We start from the raw sequence: 15275 nt of genomic DNA, 5'->3' as shown, positions 1-15275 counted from the left end.
CCCCTAAGTTTCCGAGTAGTATCCAGCTGTTGGCGAGTCGACTCCAGTTTGATCCGAGTCGACTCCAGTTTGATCCGAGTCAGCTCCAGGACGAGGCATGCACTTTAATTCAAATCTGGGGCGACGGGCGAATCGTCTCCAGTAAAGCGAGAGTCGACTCCAGCAACAGCCGAGTCGACTCCAGATCGCACGAGTCGACTTCGATCCCAATGGATACATGATCGGTTATTTCAATTTTGAAAATAAACCACGCAATAGCACGTATCCTGTAGGACAGTGATTACGGGTGTCGGTCCACAGGGATTGGAGACAAGTTATTTTTCCTAATTAAATAATTACTTCAAAGGGGATAAGCTAGAGTAAATGATAAAAACTAAGAATTAATATGGGTGTAGTAGTATGAATTATCTATGGAGAGAGGTGTTTAGGGCTAGATTCCACCGATAGATTTATATTCGTGACGCTTTCAATGATTGAGTTGTATTTAAGACTTGATTGCTTCCGACTACAAGCCAAAGCATCATAAAAGAAAATTATGATTAATTCCCAGCATGAATCATCTAAGTCTAGCACAAACCATCTACTCTAACGATAAGCATGACCTGTCTAACCTAGCATGATGCATCTGATCATTAAATCATTAAACATGAAATCGATGTCACATGAATATCTCCTCCAAACCACAGGTGTTGGATTTGATGAAATAGATCAATCTATATAAAATATTTTATGCAAGACAAATAATTCATATAAATTGGATAAATCATAAAGATCAATTGATAAATTCTTCATCATGCAACACTCTTACAATACAAACTCAAATCAATAAAAATGAAACGAATACTCCTCTATGGCTTCATCAAACCCCTAAACCGAGGCTCAGCTGCTCATGGTGCTTGTCATCTCCATTGGTTGGCTGAAGAACTCCTTTGCCATCCGCCTCAAACCCTCTCTCTTTTCTTTTATTCTTTTTTTTTTGGTTTTCTTTTTCTCTTCACTGAAACAGGGGGTCTCCCCTGTTTTTCTGTTAAACCGAGCCCCCCCCTTCTCCTCTGCCGTCCTCTTCTTATAGCTCGCCGAAGACCAGCGATGGATCCCGAGAGAGAAGGAGGGCGTGATGCTGGGAGGATGATCTCGCGGAGGCTTGATTCTGTTGCACGCGAGGGCGTGATGCTGGGAGGATGGCATGATCTTGGGCGAAGATGGGGATGAAGCTCGAAACGGGTGCCGATCCGGAAGGAGCTGGGTTACCGTCTCGTTGAATGCAGTTGGCTGGGATCGCGGTGAAGGCTGAATCACAGGGATTGGAGCTGGGAATCGATGGGATCTCTTCTTGGAACGAATCCGGGTGAAGCTCGGGATGGCTGGCTGATTTCCGACTGCTGGGAGGTGGAACGGGTGGCGGATGGCATGCGGTTGATGCGGCTGGCACGGAGCTGATGCGGTGGTGCTGGATCTCGGCTGAAGACGCGGGCTGTGATGGCGAAGGGGCTGGATCTTCGCTGCTGGGAAGAGTCGACCGCACGGGCACGGTGGGCACGCGGCTAATTGCGGCCGACTGGAATCACGGAGGACTCGTCGCCGGCAGATTTGATCGCGGGATCGTCGGGAGGGAGCCGCGGACGGTGGGCGGCCGCGGGATCAACGGGAAGACGCCGGAGGGGGCGTCGGTGGGCACGCGTGAGCTGTTCATCGGGGGAGGAAGAAGATGAACAGTGAATGAGTTTTTTTTTCTTTTCCTAACACTGTCATATGAACAGTGTTTTCACGGAACACTGTTCATATGAACAGTGATTCCAGTAATTTTTCTCCAAATTACTGTGGATATTTTATTATTATTTTTTTAATTTTAAATTATGAATTTTACACGAAGGTAGGTACGAAATTGGTTGGGAATTGGCTTTGGATTTGAGATGGGTCATGATCGTTGATTTGCTTGAACTTGTTCTCGAGCCCAATGTTATTTAAATTTAATTCTTGCTAAGCTGCTTCAGATCGAACTCGACCAGACAAGACTAAAACCGGACCGTGACCTAATAAAAGGGTTAATCAAACCTTTGCCCCATACATAATTAATTATAACTTTCAATCGAATCAGGACCAAAACCCATTTAATTATAAGCTTAGTTTGATTACAACTCTATCAGGTTACCAAATCGGGTCAACACAATCTCCTCCTTATATGTTTTTATGAAATTTTCATGAAAGATTGCAAACAAGAGAGAGACAAGTTCAGAATCTAGTTTAAGAGAATAATTACCATATTTTAAACTTACTTCAATGTTTGTTCAATTTCATGGTAAAATATGTATTTATCAGTTTAAAAATATTGATAAGTGCTATGGAAAGGTAACTAAATTATAAATTATTAAGCACTTATCACACCCCCAAACCTATATTTTGCTAGTCCTCGAGCAAAATAAAATTAGAAAAGAAAAACTCTAACTCACTTTCGCAGGCATCGCGATTGCATTTACCATATGCAACAAGGCTTTAAACCCCTAGGTTACCCTAGTGGACGAGTTATAGTCTCGTGTGGGTTTCCAGTGAAGATACCCACAAACTTCTAAAATTTTATTATTATTATTATTATTATTATTATTTATTTTTTTATGGTTATTATTATTTTTATTTTTATTTTTTATTATATATATATATATTTAGATTGATTGATCTATGAAGTGAAAATCAAATTCCAAATGCATACTAGCTAAGATTTCCAAAAACTCTCTTTTTTTTATTATTATTATTTAAGATACATAAATGATAAGAATTTCAAAGCACACACGGTTTTATTTACTAAGTCAGCCCAAATTCTAGGTTAGTATGCAATCTAAGTTAAAGTCATTAAGTTTCCTTTTAGGGAGTTGTAAGACTTATTTATTCTGGAGTGCTCGGTGAAATCTGGACCATACACAAGCTAAGGGTTCGGATCTCCAAAATATTGTTAATACTAGTAGTTTCCAAGGATTGGTCGAAAAGACCTACTCACTGATTCAAAATCATCTTATCTGCAGGATTTCGAGAGTTGTGGATGTTTACTTTAGTACCTCACGGGCTTTATCTGTAATATTCCAGTTTACTCGAATTTTTACAACGACGGCTTTCACACTATTGTCTTTTCGGTCAATATAACATTTTTTTTTCTTTTTTTTTTCTTTTTTTAAGAAAGATATATAAATTGTGCACTTTTACTCTTGTGGTGATTTCTCCGTGTAACGAGCAATCAGTCGACAACTCTCACACCAGTTGGCATAATGTGTCGGGCATCAAGACTCCCCTACGGACTTATGCTCGGAGTCCTCATCACAAGCCCACTTGATCTTTGACAATAGGTAGCCCTTTTCGATGTTCCTGACTAAATCCATTTTTATTGATATTTTTTTTTTTTGGATTAGATAAGTATGATTCATCAGGGTCCAAGGTTGCTACCATACTCTCAACATAATGTCGAGCCTAGACCTTAGAAGAGTCGGCCAGTGTGTAGTGAAATTCCAAAGTATTAATTAGCTTACAACTCCCTAAGAGAGACTTAATAAAAAGAACTTAAATTTGTATTACTTCCCACTAGTCATTGGGCTTTTTAGATTTTATATACCTTGTGTGTTTATCACTCTCGCATAAATGTATATAAATTAGGGTTTTTTTTAACAAAAACCTTTTTTTTAATTATTTTATAAAAAATAAAAATAAACACATTTTTTTTAAAAAAATATTTTTATTTTTTTTAAAAAATGATTTTTTATTATTATTATTTATTTTTTATTTATTATTATTATTATTTTTTTTTTTTTGGGATGAAAATCAAGATGAATACCCCCAAACCTAAACCTAACATTGTCCTCAATGTTAAGAAATAATCTAAGAGAATTGGGTTGCCTCCCAACAAGCGCTAAGTTTATTGTCTTCAGCCAGACACAGTCAGGTAGTTTTTACATCTCCTTTTATGGGTTCATCTATTTTGTCTATCATAAAACACTCAACTTTCCTCGCGGGTTGGTCGTCTGCATTGAACACATTTAATTTTACCTTCATGTTCCCAAATGATATATTCATTACCCCCGTTCTACAATTTATGCACGCATTGGCTGTTGCTAAAAAGGGGCGCCCAAGGATCACGGGGATTTGTTTCTTAGGATTAGGTTCATGTTCCATATCAAGGACAATGAAATCTACTGGAAAATAGAATTTGTCTACCTTGACAAGAACATCTTCAATTATCCCACGTGGTGTTTTTACAGATCGATCAGCCAATTGAAGGGATACCGAGGTTGGTTTTAACTCACCTAACCCAAGTTTCTCATAAACTGAATAAGGTAAAAGGTTGACACTTGCCCCTAGATCTAAGAGTGCTCGATCAATGAAATTATTTCCTAAGACACAGGAGATGGTGGGAGCACCAGGATCTTTGAATTTCGGAGGGTGTTGTGTTGGAGAATAGAACTCACTTGATCAGTTAAGAAGACCTTTTTAGGCACATGTGTCCTAGATTTCGCTTTTGTGTACAAAGATCTTTGAGGAATTTGGCATAGGAGGGAACTTGTCTAATAGCATCAAGAAGCGGAAGGTTGATTTTCACTTGTTTGAAAACCTCCATTATTTCCTCTAGTGAAGTTTCTTTTTTGCCAAAGGGAGAGGGTGAATTAAGAGCTTCAGGATATGGGGCCTTTGGGATATGAGTTTTGGCAGAAGGTGGACTAGGTGAAGAAGAAGAAGAAGGTTTTTCATTTGACACATTTCTATCCTCTTCTTCATCTTCCTTATTGTTGTCCTCCCCAATCTTATTGTCTACTACACGTCCACTCCTTAGGATAGTCAAAGCATTGGCTTGTTCATGATGAATTGCATTTAGTTGATTTTCTTGAGCCATGTATTGTCCCCTAGGATTACTTAGTGGTTGGCTTGGAAGCTTTCCTTCCTCTCGCTTGTTTAGTGCATTAGCTAGTTGACCCATTTGGGATTCTAGCTTGGCGATTGATTGCGTATGAGAGTGCACTAATTGTGTAATGGTTTCCAAACCTTGAAGGGCGTTCAACACTTTCTCCTCAAAGGCTGTGTTTCTTTGGGGTGGAGGAGGAGTGTGTTGAAATTGAGTCGAGGGACGGTAGAGATGAATATTTTGTGGGGTTTGAAAATTCTGAGGGTTTGGAAAGTTTTGGAAATAAGGTTGGGCAGTATTCGAAGCTTGCTGCTTCCAAAAAAAGTTTGGATGATTTCGCCATCCCGGGTTATATGTATTGGAAAATGGGTCATTACCCGGTCTAGGCAGTGTTTGAGCAGCATTGATCTGTTCTTGCACGAGTTCGGGGAATTGGGGCGCTGAAGGGCACTCATGAATAGGGTGGGATGGGCTAGAACAAATAGTACACACTTGTGCTTGGGAAGAGTTCATGTAATGCCACCTATCATCAGTTGGTCAATCTTATGGGACAATGTATCTACCTTGCTAGACAGGTCCATAGAATGACTTATTTCACAAATGGTCCCTTTTCTTTGAGAACTCGGGGGTGTTGACGAGAACATGAAGCATGGTGGAGGGAGTTTTCATTTAGATTTTCAAATAATTTCCATGCTTCATGCTCATTTGAAGCATGAATGTCCCCCCACATGCCGCATCAATCATCTGACGGTTTCGTTCAGTCAATCCGTCATAGAAGCATTGCACTAGCTGCCACTTAGGTATTTGATGATGTGGGCATTTACGGATTAGGTCCCGAAATCTCTCCCAAGTTTCATGAAATTCTTCTTCCTCAATTTGGGAGAAGCTTGTGATAGCACGTCTAAACTGGTTCGTTCTTCCTATGGGAAAGTATTTTTTAAGAAATTCTTGTTGCATTTGCCCCCAAGAATGAATCGAATTGGCCTCTAAAGAATTCAGCCATTGCTTAGCTCTATCTTTAAGGGAGAAGGGGAATAATCTAAGTTTCAGAGCATCATCAGTGAAATTTTGAATCTTGACAGTGGTGCAAATCTCAAGGAATTCATCTAGGTGTTTATATGGATCTTCATTGGTGAGCCCATAAAAAGATGGAAGCATTTGGATCACACTAGACTTTATTTCATATTGTACAGCTGCTACCTCAGGTAATCGAATGCAAGATGGGGAAGTGTAAATAGTGGGAGTAAAGTACTCCCTCAGGAGTTTGGGTTGTTCTTCAGCCATCTTAAGAGGTGGGGATGATCCTAATGTTTTGATCTTAGCTCGAATGTTCCTAAGGGTTCGTTCTATTTCAGGGTCAAAAGGTAATAGGTTTTGTACTCTAGAACGACTACCGTGCATACACTAGTACTCGATCAATCAAGCATGCAATAAAAGAGAAAAGCATATCAATCCTAGTCTTTGACCTAAAATCACTAAACAGCTCCTAACTGGTTTGAAGAGGGCACCTAAGCCTCCAATCCGGTCTAATGAACCGAGTTGACCAGGTAAGCTCCCAGGTAAGTGGAGGGTCACGATGCGTTCGCAAAGGTCCCACTTAAAACCCACTTGCCTCGAACAGATGAACTGTCTCCCTTATAGGGACAAAGCTTGCCTAGACATCAACTAAGCCACAGAGCGAAATTGGTGCAACCTTCGGTGATCTTCGTCCTATTGAGCTCGAATGTCCCTAGGGGCCAACGTCTAATTGATTTTAATTAAAGATGACACTATGTGAGATTGAGTTCACCTAAGTTGGGCAAGAGTCCGGTGATGAAATCCGGCTCTTATCTTGTGGGGTGATTGCCCTTACTATGTGCAAATTGATTTGTGTATGTGTATCAAGCATGCATTCACAATTTTGCTATAATTAAAATCAAACAATCACCACAAAATTTTAAACCAATAATTAATTTAAATAAGAAAAGTTTAGAGGTTACCAAACGGAATTTTCCCAGCAATTTATTTTTTATTTTTTATTTTTTGCAAACCTCTACAGCATTTCTTTTCCGGCAGTTCTCCTTTTGATCATCCCAGATTTTTTCCTCGATTCCTGATCAAATAATATATAAAAAAATAAATAAAATTAGTAAGGGAGAAAAGAAGATAAGAAAAGTAACAATAATAGAAAAAAAAATTTTAAGAATTTTTTTTTTTAATTTTTAAATATTTTTTTTTTAGTAAGAAAATAACTATGCTAGCAATTCCCGGCAACGGCGCCAAAAATTGATCGGTTATTTCAATTTTGAAAATAAACCACGCAATAGCACGTATCCTGTAGGACAATGATTACGGGTGTCGGTCCACAGGGATTGGAGACAAGTTATTTTTCCTAATTAAATAATTACTTCAAAGGGGATAAGCTAGAGTAAATGATAAAAACTAAGAATTAATATGGGTGTAGTAGTATGAATTATCTATGGAGAGAGGTGTTTAGGGCTAGATTCCACCGATAGATTTATATTCGTGACGCTTTCAATGATTGAGTTGTATTTAAGACTTGATTGCTTCCGACTACAAGCCAAAGCAATCATAAAAGAAAATTATGATTAATTCCCAGCATGAATCATCTAAGTCTAGCACAAACCATCTACTCTAACGATAAGCATGACCTGTCTAACCTAGCATGATGCATCTGATCATTAAATCATTAAACATGAAATCGATGTCACATGAATATCTCCTCCAAACCACAGGTGTTGGATTCGATGAAATAGATCAATCTATATAAAATATTTTATGCAAGACAAATAATTCATATAAATTGGATAAATCATAAAGATCAATTGATAAATTCTTCATCATGCAACACTCTTACAATACAAACTCAAATCAATAAAAATGAAACGAATACTCCTCTATGGCTTCATCAAACCCCTAAACCGAGGCTCAGCTGCTCATGGTGCTTGTCATCTCCATTGGTTGGCTGAAGAACTCCTTTGCCATCCGCCTCAAACCCTCTCTCTTTTCTTTTATTCTTTTTTTTTGGTTTTCTTTTTCTCTTCACTGAAACAGGGGGTCTCCCCTGTTTTTCTGTTAAACCGAGCCCCCCCTTCTCCTCTGCCGTCCTCTTCTTATAGCTCGCCGAAGACCAGCGATGGATCCCGAGAGAGAAGGAGGGCGTGATGCTGGGAGGATGATCTCGCGGAGGCTTGATTCCTGTTGCACGCGAGGGCGTGATGCTGGGAGGATGGCATGATCTCGGCGAAGATGGGGATGAAGCTCGAAACGGGTGCCGATCCGGAAGGAGCTGGGTTACCGTCTCGTTGAATGCAGTTGGCTGGGATCGCGGTGAAGGCTGAATCACAGGGATTGGAGCTGGGAAACGGGTGGCGGATGGCATGCGGTTGATGCGGCTGGCACGGAGCTGATGCGGTGGTGCTGGATCTCGGCTGAAGACGCGGGCTGTGATGGCGAAGGGGCTGGATCTTCGCTGCTGGAAGAGTCGACCGCACGGGCACGGTGGGCACGCGGCTAATTGCGGCCGACTGGAATCACGGAGGACTCGTCGCCGGCAGATTTGATCGCGGGATCGTCGGGAGGGAGCCGCGGACGGTGGGCGGCCGCGGGATCAACGGGAAGACGCCGGAGGGGGCGTCGGTGGGCACGCGTGAGCTGTTCATCGGGGGAGGAAGAAGATGAACAGTGAATGAGTTTTTTTTCTTTTCTAACACTGTTCATATGAACAGTGTTTTCACGGAACACTGTTCATATGAACAGTGATTCCAGTAATTTTCTCCAAATTACTGTGGATATTTTATTATTATTTTTTAATTTTAAAATTATGAATTTTACACGAAGGTAGGTACGAAATTGGTTGGGAATTGGCTTTGGATTTGAGATGGGTCATGATCGTTGATTTGCTTGAACTTGTTCTCGAGCCCAATGTTATTTAAATTTAATTCTTGCTAAGCTGCTTCAGATCGAACTCGACCAGACAAGACTAAAAACCGGACCGTGACCTAATAAAAAGGGTTAATCAAACCTTTGCCCCATACATAATTAATTATAACTTTCAATCGAATCAGGACCAAAACCCATTTAATTAAAGCTTAGTTTGATTACAACTCTATCAGGTTACCAAATCGGGTCAACACAATCTCCTCCTATATGTTTTATGAAATTTTCATGAAAGATTGCAAACAAGAGAGAGACAAGTTCAGAATCTAGTTTAAGAGAATAATTACCATATTTTAAACTTACTTCAATGTTTGTTCAATTTCATGGTAAAATATGTATTTATCAGTTTAAAAATATTGATAAGTGCTATGGAAAGGTAACTAAATTATAAATTATTAAGCACTTATCAATACATTGTCAGGATGTGCAGACGGGACAGAACGACTCCAAATCTCTCTCTAACGGCTAGTTTTCGAATGAAACCACTTAAATAGCCAGAGTGAATAGTAGTAGACAACAAGAGAGCTATTCCATCTAAGCATTAAAGCATTTCAACCACCAAGAACTTCTGTTGAGTAAATCCAAGAAAAAGAAGGAAGAAGTGCATTCAACTCAAACCTGAAAGTGCTTCCTTCGTATTCAAGGCTCTACTACTGTCCTCCATCATTCGGCACATTCAAGAGGAGACTCAGAAATCGAGAAGCCCCCACTTTCTCATCTAAAATCTGTTTGAGGGATTCTAACTCTAATGTGCTTATACTGTTCTCACACTTGTTTTTTAGAAGCTTTCTTTGTGAATTCTTAGACTTTGTTTTTTTTCTTACTTGATTCAATCAGGGGATTGAGTCAAGAGTTGTAAAGTTTGTTGGTGAGCCAAAGATAAAACCAATGGTGTAAGGTTGTGGTTGGTGAATCCAAGAAAACCAACTGGATTTGATTGTGAACCCAGAAAAACAATTGGATGGTTCTAGTCGGTGAGCCTGTCAAAACCGACCGAGTTCATTGTGACCTCGTGAAAACAACAAGTTGGGTTGTGAGCTTATAAAACAATCGGCTGTAATCCTAAGAATTATAGTGAACTCTCAAGTGTAGCTTGGAGAGTGGACGTAGGAGCAAGAGTTGGCTCCGAACCACTAATAAATTTTTTGTGTTTGTATTGCATCGTGTCTCTTTCACTTTCTTCATTCACTGCATCTAGTAACCTAACTAATTCGCTTGCAATAGATTAGTTAATACTCATCATATATTTTAATTGATCAATATTTAATTAAAACCCAATTCACCCCTCTCTTGGGTTGTCTCCTTGGGGCAACAGACTATCACCACTACTGCAACATCAAGCAAGTCACTGACGAGTGGATAGACATCAAGTGACTTCTTGTCTTGGTCACGCTCAGTACCCTGTTCTCTACAAGCACCTGCACATTACTTCAGTGTCGCCACACCGTAGACTCGAATCTCGTCCACCATAAAGAAAGCAATATGTGCACTGATCTCATCGGCATCGATCACCGTCCTCGTGATGAATCCATCGATCAGGAGCATTTAAAAATTAATCACCAATGATATATGCTCAAATTCTCAAACTCTTGAGAATATACATAAATCATGCTTATTAATTTTTTGGGACGATTCATAGACACTATAAACAATATGAATGGAAAAAGATGCCGTGTTATTATTTAATAATAATAAAGTCAAGTACAAAATTATATTCCAGAATTAATAATGTGTTTCAGCCAGATTGGCTTTCTAGGGCATACAATCTAACAAGTCCAACCATCTGTCTTCAGCATCCCAAATGGAGTTAAGGAGATTGAATGCCCCATTGCAGTCCAAATGAAATAAAATTTGGTGGAGATAAGTAGATATGTTAAGATTTCATATGCATCAAGAATCAGGTCAATTGGAACCTCGGAAAGAAATTTATGAGGTTGCAAAGTTAGATTTTTTCTAAACTGTCAGCATGAGGCCCTAACAGATTGGACTTTTCTGTAGTATTTTGATTGATTTCGGGAGTTACAGAAGTCCAATTGAGATTGGATACGATCTGGGGAGCCTCCTGAACTTCATGCTGACGTTGGGTACTCGAGGGTAAAGTTGCAAAAATGCATGCAAGCATGTCTAAGCCATGTTTCCTAGGATTTTAAGTCCCTAAACCCTGTATATACTTGTAGAAACTCGCCGTTTCGGAGGGAGGAAAGGCGGCATTACAAAGAAAGTATGAAGAGGAGCCTCAACTTCATCGAGGGCTGATTACTTGGTGAAGGGTGATGGATGAACCCTTGACATGTTATTTCCTTGAAGTAAACTATAAACTTTTGTTCTAGTCAATTTACATCAATTGATATGTTTTGGTTTCTTGTTTGTTTATGTTGTAGATAGTTCTTTAATGGTTTATATCTATTGATACATGGATTACTTTAGTATTTGATTCGTCGTAGACGTAACCGCATGATGAATGCTTAGAAATTGAATTCATGTGTTCAAGTAATATGCCCCATGAGTAGATCTATTCTACGTTTGAACCTTTAAATCAGAAACCATAGAGTTTATAACTTGGATGTAATATTGTCAAGGAGGATTTCGGATCCTTAACCATCTTTATATTATTGAACTTAATCTAATTATTAGTTTCTCTCAACTTCAAGAAACAATCTGAAATTTGCTAATAACGCATAGGCCGCTCTTTGAGGAATCAAACTTAGTTTATTTATTTATTATTCTCTATTTTTCATTTCTAGAAACCATCTGAAATTGCATCTGAATTTATGCTAATAACATATAGACTGCTCCCTGAGGAATCGACCTCGGACTCCCGAATTATACTACTTATGCAATTCTCCTACACTTGGAAGAGCAGTTTTGCGAACGCATCACACATCATTTATTGATATTAATTATCATGTACCATCCAACAAATATGTCACATGAAAAGTTCCAAACTAAATAAATATGACACTAATTTGCTACTTAAAAAAATACTAATTAATATCATGTGTCCAAATATTAATGCATAATCATTGCCAATGCCTAAAGATTAGAAATATATAAAAGATCATTACAAAATATATTGGAAGCATACAATTATAAATAAATAATTTCTATGTAAATTTTATATTTTTTTCTTTCATTCCAGTTTGTCATCTCCTATCCTAAGAAATGCTTGGAGACAATTATGATTTTTTATTCTAATTTAGTCTCTTATACTAAGAAACCACTTGGACACAATCGTCAATAATTTGACTAGTGATTTTTATTCTCTAATTTAAGCATTAAAAGATTTCCTAAAAAATCTTATTTGAGCTTTGATTTTCATGGCCAAGAAAGATGATGTTGGATATAAAAATAATAAGAACAAATTATGTTGGTTTTTCCTTTTTGAATAACATGTTTTTTAAAATGATGGATTTAAAAGTTTACAGATATAAGTTGCATTTTGAGGTCAACAAATATTTATATAACTAATTAAAATGTCAACAATAATCTTCAAAAATTTCAAAAATGAATATTATAATTAATATCAATCATAAGTTAATAAATGTCAAAATAGTCTTTTATTTTGGATATTTTCATGAGTCATAAGTTTGATTTGTCTTGAAGTTCTATTTTAGATACTTGGAGGACTGTGTAGTGTTCTATATAATCTATTTTGGTCTAGATCTATAATTGCTCTTAGTTACTTCAAACGATAAATATTATGATGGCTATTATATCCATTTCAAACATAATATAGTTCGAGTAATAATTTATAATTGAATTGATTTTAGTTTAATTGATTGGCAATTCTTTCTTTATATTTCAAAGAAGTGTCTTTTGGTAGTATCCTACTATATTTAAAAGAAGAAAGAAAATCAATTAACTGCTACAATAGCTAAGAGAAATTGGGTATAAACTTTGACAATTGTGTTGAAAGTGGTAGTAGCCAAATCTCTCCTCTTGTGTGGTTTTGAAAACAAATTTTTTTTTCTTATAATATATCATAACTAGAAAAGGATTTTTTTTATAGAATGCATGGCAATCAAGATAAAATTTTTAAAAGCAAAGTAGGAGAAATTAAATCTTCATGATACTAGTTCAATTCTTTTCCTTTTACGCGATATTGTGAGAATGGCTAGTAAAGAAAAACTATGACAATTAATTCAAATGCATGGTCCAACCCTTTCTACTTTGAACAAGTGTTTTTTTTTGGTAACTCTCTTAATAGCTAGGGAGATTGTGTATAAACTTAAACAATTGCCATGAAAAATGTGATATATATTGGTGATAAAAAATTAGGACAACATCAAAATTTCTATAAGATGGTAGTATCCAAATCTCTTCTCCTATACGATTTTCAAAAAGGAAAATATTTTTCTTACAAAATACTACAACAAAAGAAAAAGGATTTCTTAGAATATATAGCAATCATAGAAAAAATATTAAAAGAAAGGTAGGAGAAACTAAAATGTAAAAATTCTTTAAGATGCTAGTTGAATTGTTTTCCTTCTTTGCAACAAAATTTTGGAAAAGTGAGAAAAGAGAACTATATTATAACAATTAAGTGAAATGCTTAGACAATTTCTAATGATATGAGAAATAGTTTGGGTAATTTGTTACCAAACTGAACTGAAAAGAATTTTTCTAATTTTGTTTCCTTAATGATTCTTCATTTTACTTTATCAAATAGAACTTTAACTAAAATGAGAAACACTAGTTAATACTTTTAACTATCAAAGAGCAAAAAAATAATAATTAGCTATTTTAAGTATATTTTTTATCAAACCTCCTCATATGGTTTCTAAATCAAATAATATATATATATATATATATATATATATGAATCCATCTAAATTTTTATTTGTTTTCCTAATTTCATTTACTTTTGTATTACTCTTTTCTATAATGACATATTTTAGAAAATAATTTGACTTTTAATGAAACATTGTTCTAACTTGTAAAACCATGCTTAAATGTAATGCATATTTGTGGAAAGAAAAAATATAAATCGAATTGGTCCAGTAGATTGAATATCTGAGTGGTTAGTTTTTTAATAAAAACTAAGCTTACCAATATTGAGTTTAGAGTTGTTTAACCGATCATATATAATTTCTATCAATTTAATTCCATAACAATACTTGGATTTTGCTTATATGAAATTCATGGTTGATCTAAAATGTAAGGAAAATTGGAAGTTAATGTTTGTAATGAAAATTCTAAGATGTTTAATAAATATATTTTTAATTAATTGTTAGAAGGGAAACTTATTTAAAAAATTAATACGAATACTAAAAACTAAATCATAATAGATTTTGGCATTCCAAGCCTATTCTATAATGTATTAGTTAGGTTGTATTATGTTAGCTCCAGGTATGTATTCTTATCAATTGGCTTTATTCCATTTGATCACTCATTTCTATTCTAAAGCTTTATTATTTTTGGATCTGGATCTCTATTTATTCAATGGAACCTATTGTTTGATATTTGTAGAGAAAGTTGGAATATGGTTCTTATGAGTAGTTTAACATGATATGTTCCAAGCACAAGAAATAGGAGATCATTTGGTGTAATGGTATATCATTGCCATCAAAATTCAATCAACTGTTTTTCTTGAATTTTAATTTATGTACTAAATATTGAGAATAAGTTTCTAATGGCTTAACAAAATTTTTTAAATAATTATCATTAAGAGGCACCATGTTATGGACTACTTGTTTGATCCAATAATAAAAAGCACGGGCATGGAGAATCTTCTCTTTAAACTGTTTGGTATAAAAAAGAAAATTTAAAAGGAGAAAATGACTAGTAGATAAAATATTAGAACTTTCTTCAGAAAATACCTTAAACCTTTTTTTTTTTACATGAGAATCGTGAAGAAAAGAGGAATACAAAGGAATCATATTAAATACCCCATATTTGCTTTCTATCTTTTTTGAAAGAAGAGATGATAATTGACCCCATTTCTATTTAATTTAAATAGACAATAAAAAATCCAAAAATGAATCCAAAGAAGTGAAACTAAGATTTTGCAAAAGTTAAATACAAGCTTTCAGTTTATAAAATCAAAAGAAATTAGAAAGGATCTCTACCGTAATTGAATCCCTAGACTATGCATTGAACTTCATTTCCATCGGATGCGGTCGACCAGTGGTAGATCCTCTAGTAGAACTTTTTCTAAAAAATATTTTGCAAAAGATATTAGAGAATCCTTTGTAGATATTTTCCATAGCTTTGCAACTCCAACCACATGAAGCAAGTTATTTATTTTTTATTTGCAAAAGACACTAGTCACTAAAGAAATGCACCAAGAGTTCCAATCATCAAAAAACAAAAGTCAATTACATGGTATAGAAGAACCTTGCTTAGAGCTGTCTTTGAGTGGCTTGTGTCTTTGTATATCCTCCAACTCTTGCATTCTTAAGATATTTTACTTATTTGTGAATAGTTCATCCATTTATTAGCATATCTAGGATGGTGC

At 36.1% G+C, this 15275-nt stretch overlaps 1 non-coding gene across 1 annotated transcript; it reads left to right on the top strand.

Moving 5' to 3' along the window:
* Positions 1-5681: 5681 nt before the first annotated feature.
* On the top strand, positions 5682-5787 carry LOC120105412. Its single transcript, XR_005507788.1, has one exon. It is a non-coding gene; the product is annotated as a small nucleolar RNA R71 (small nucleolar RNA).
* Positions 5788-15275: the final 9488 nt, after the last annotated feature.

Source organism: Phoenix dactylifera, unplaced genomic scaffold, assembly GCF_009389715.1.
Source record: "Phoenix dactylifera cultivar Barhee BC4 unplaced genomic scaffold, palm_55x_up_171113_PBpolish2nd_filt_p 000278F, whole genome shotgun sequence".
In the NCBI taxonomy this organism is placed as follows: Eukaryota; Viridiplantae; Streptophyta; class Magnoliopsida; order Arecales; family Arecaceae; genus Phoenix; species Phoenix dactylifera.
This window is presented reverse-complemented; position numbering and strand designations above follow the sequence as displayed.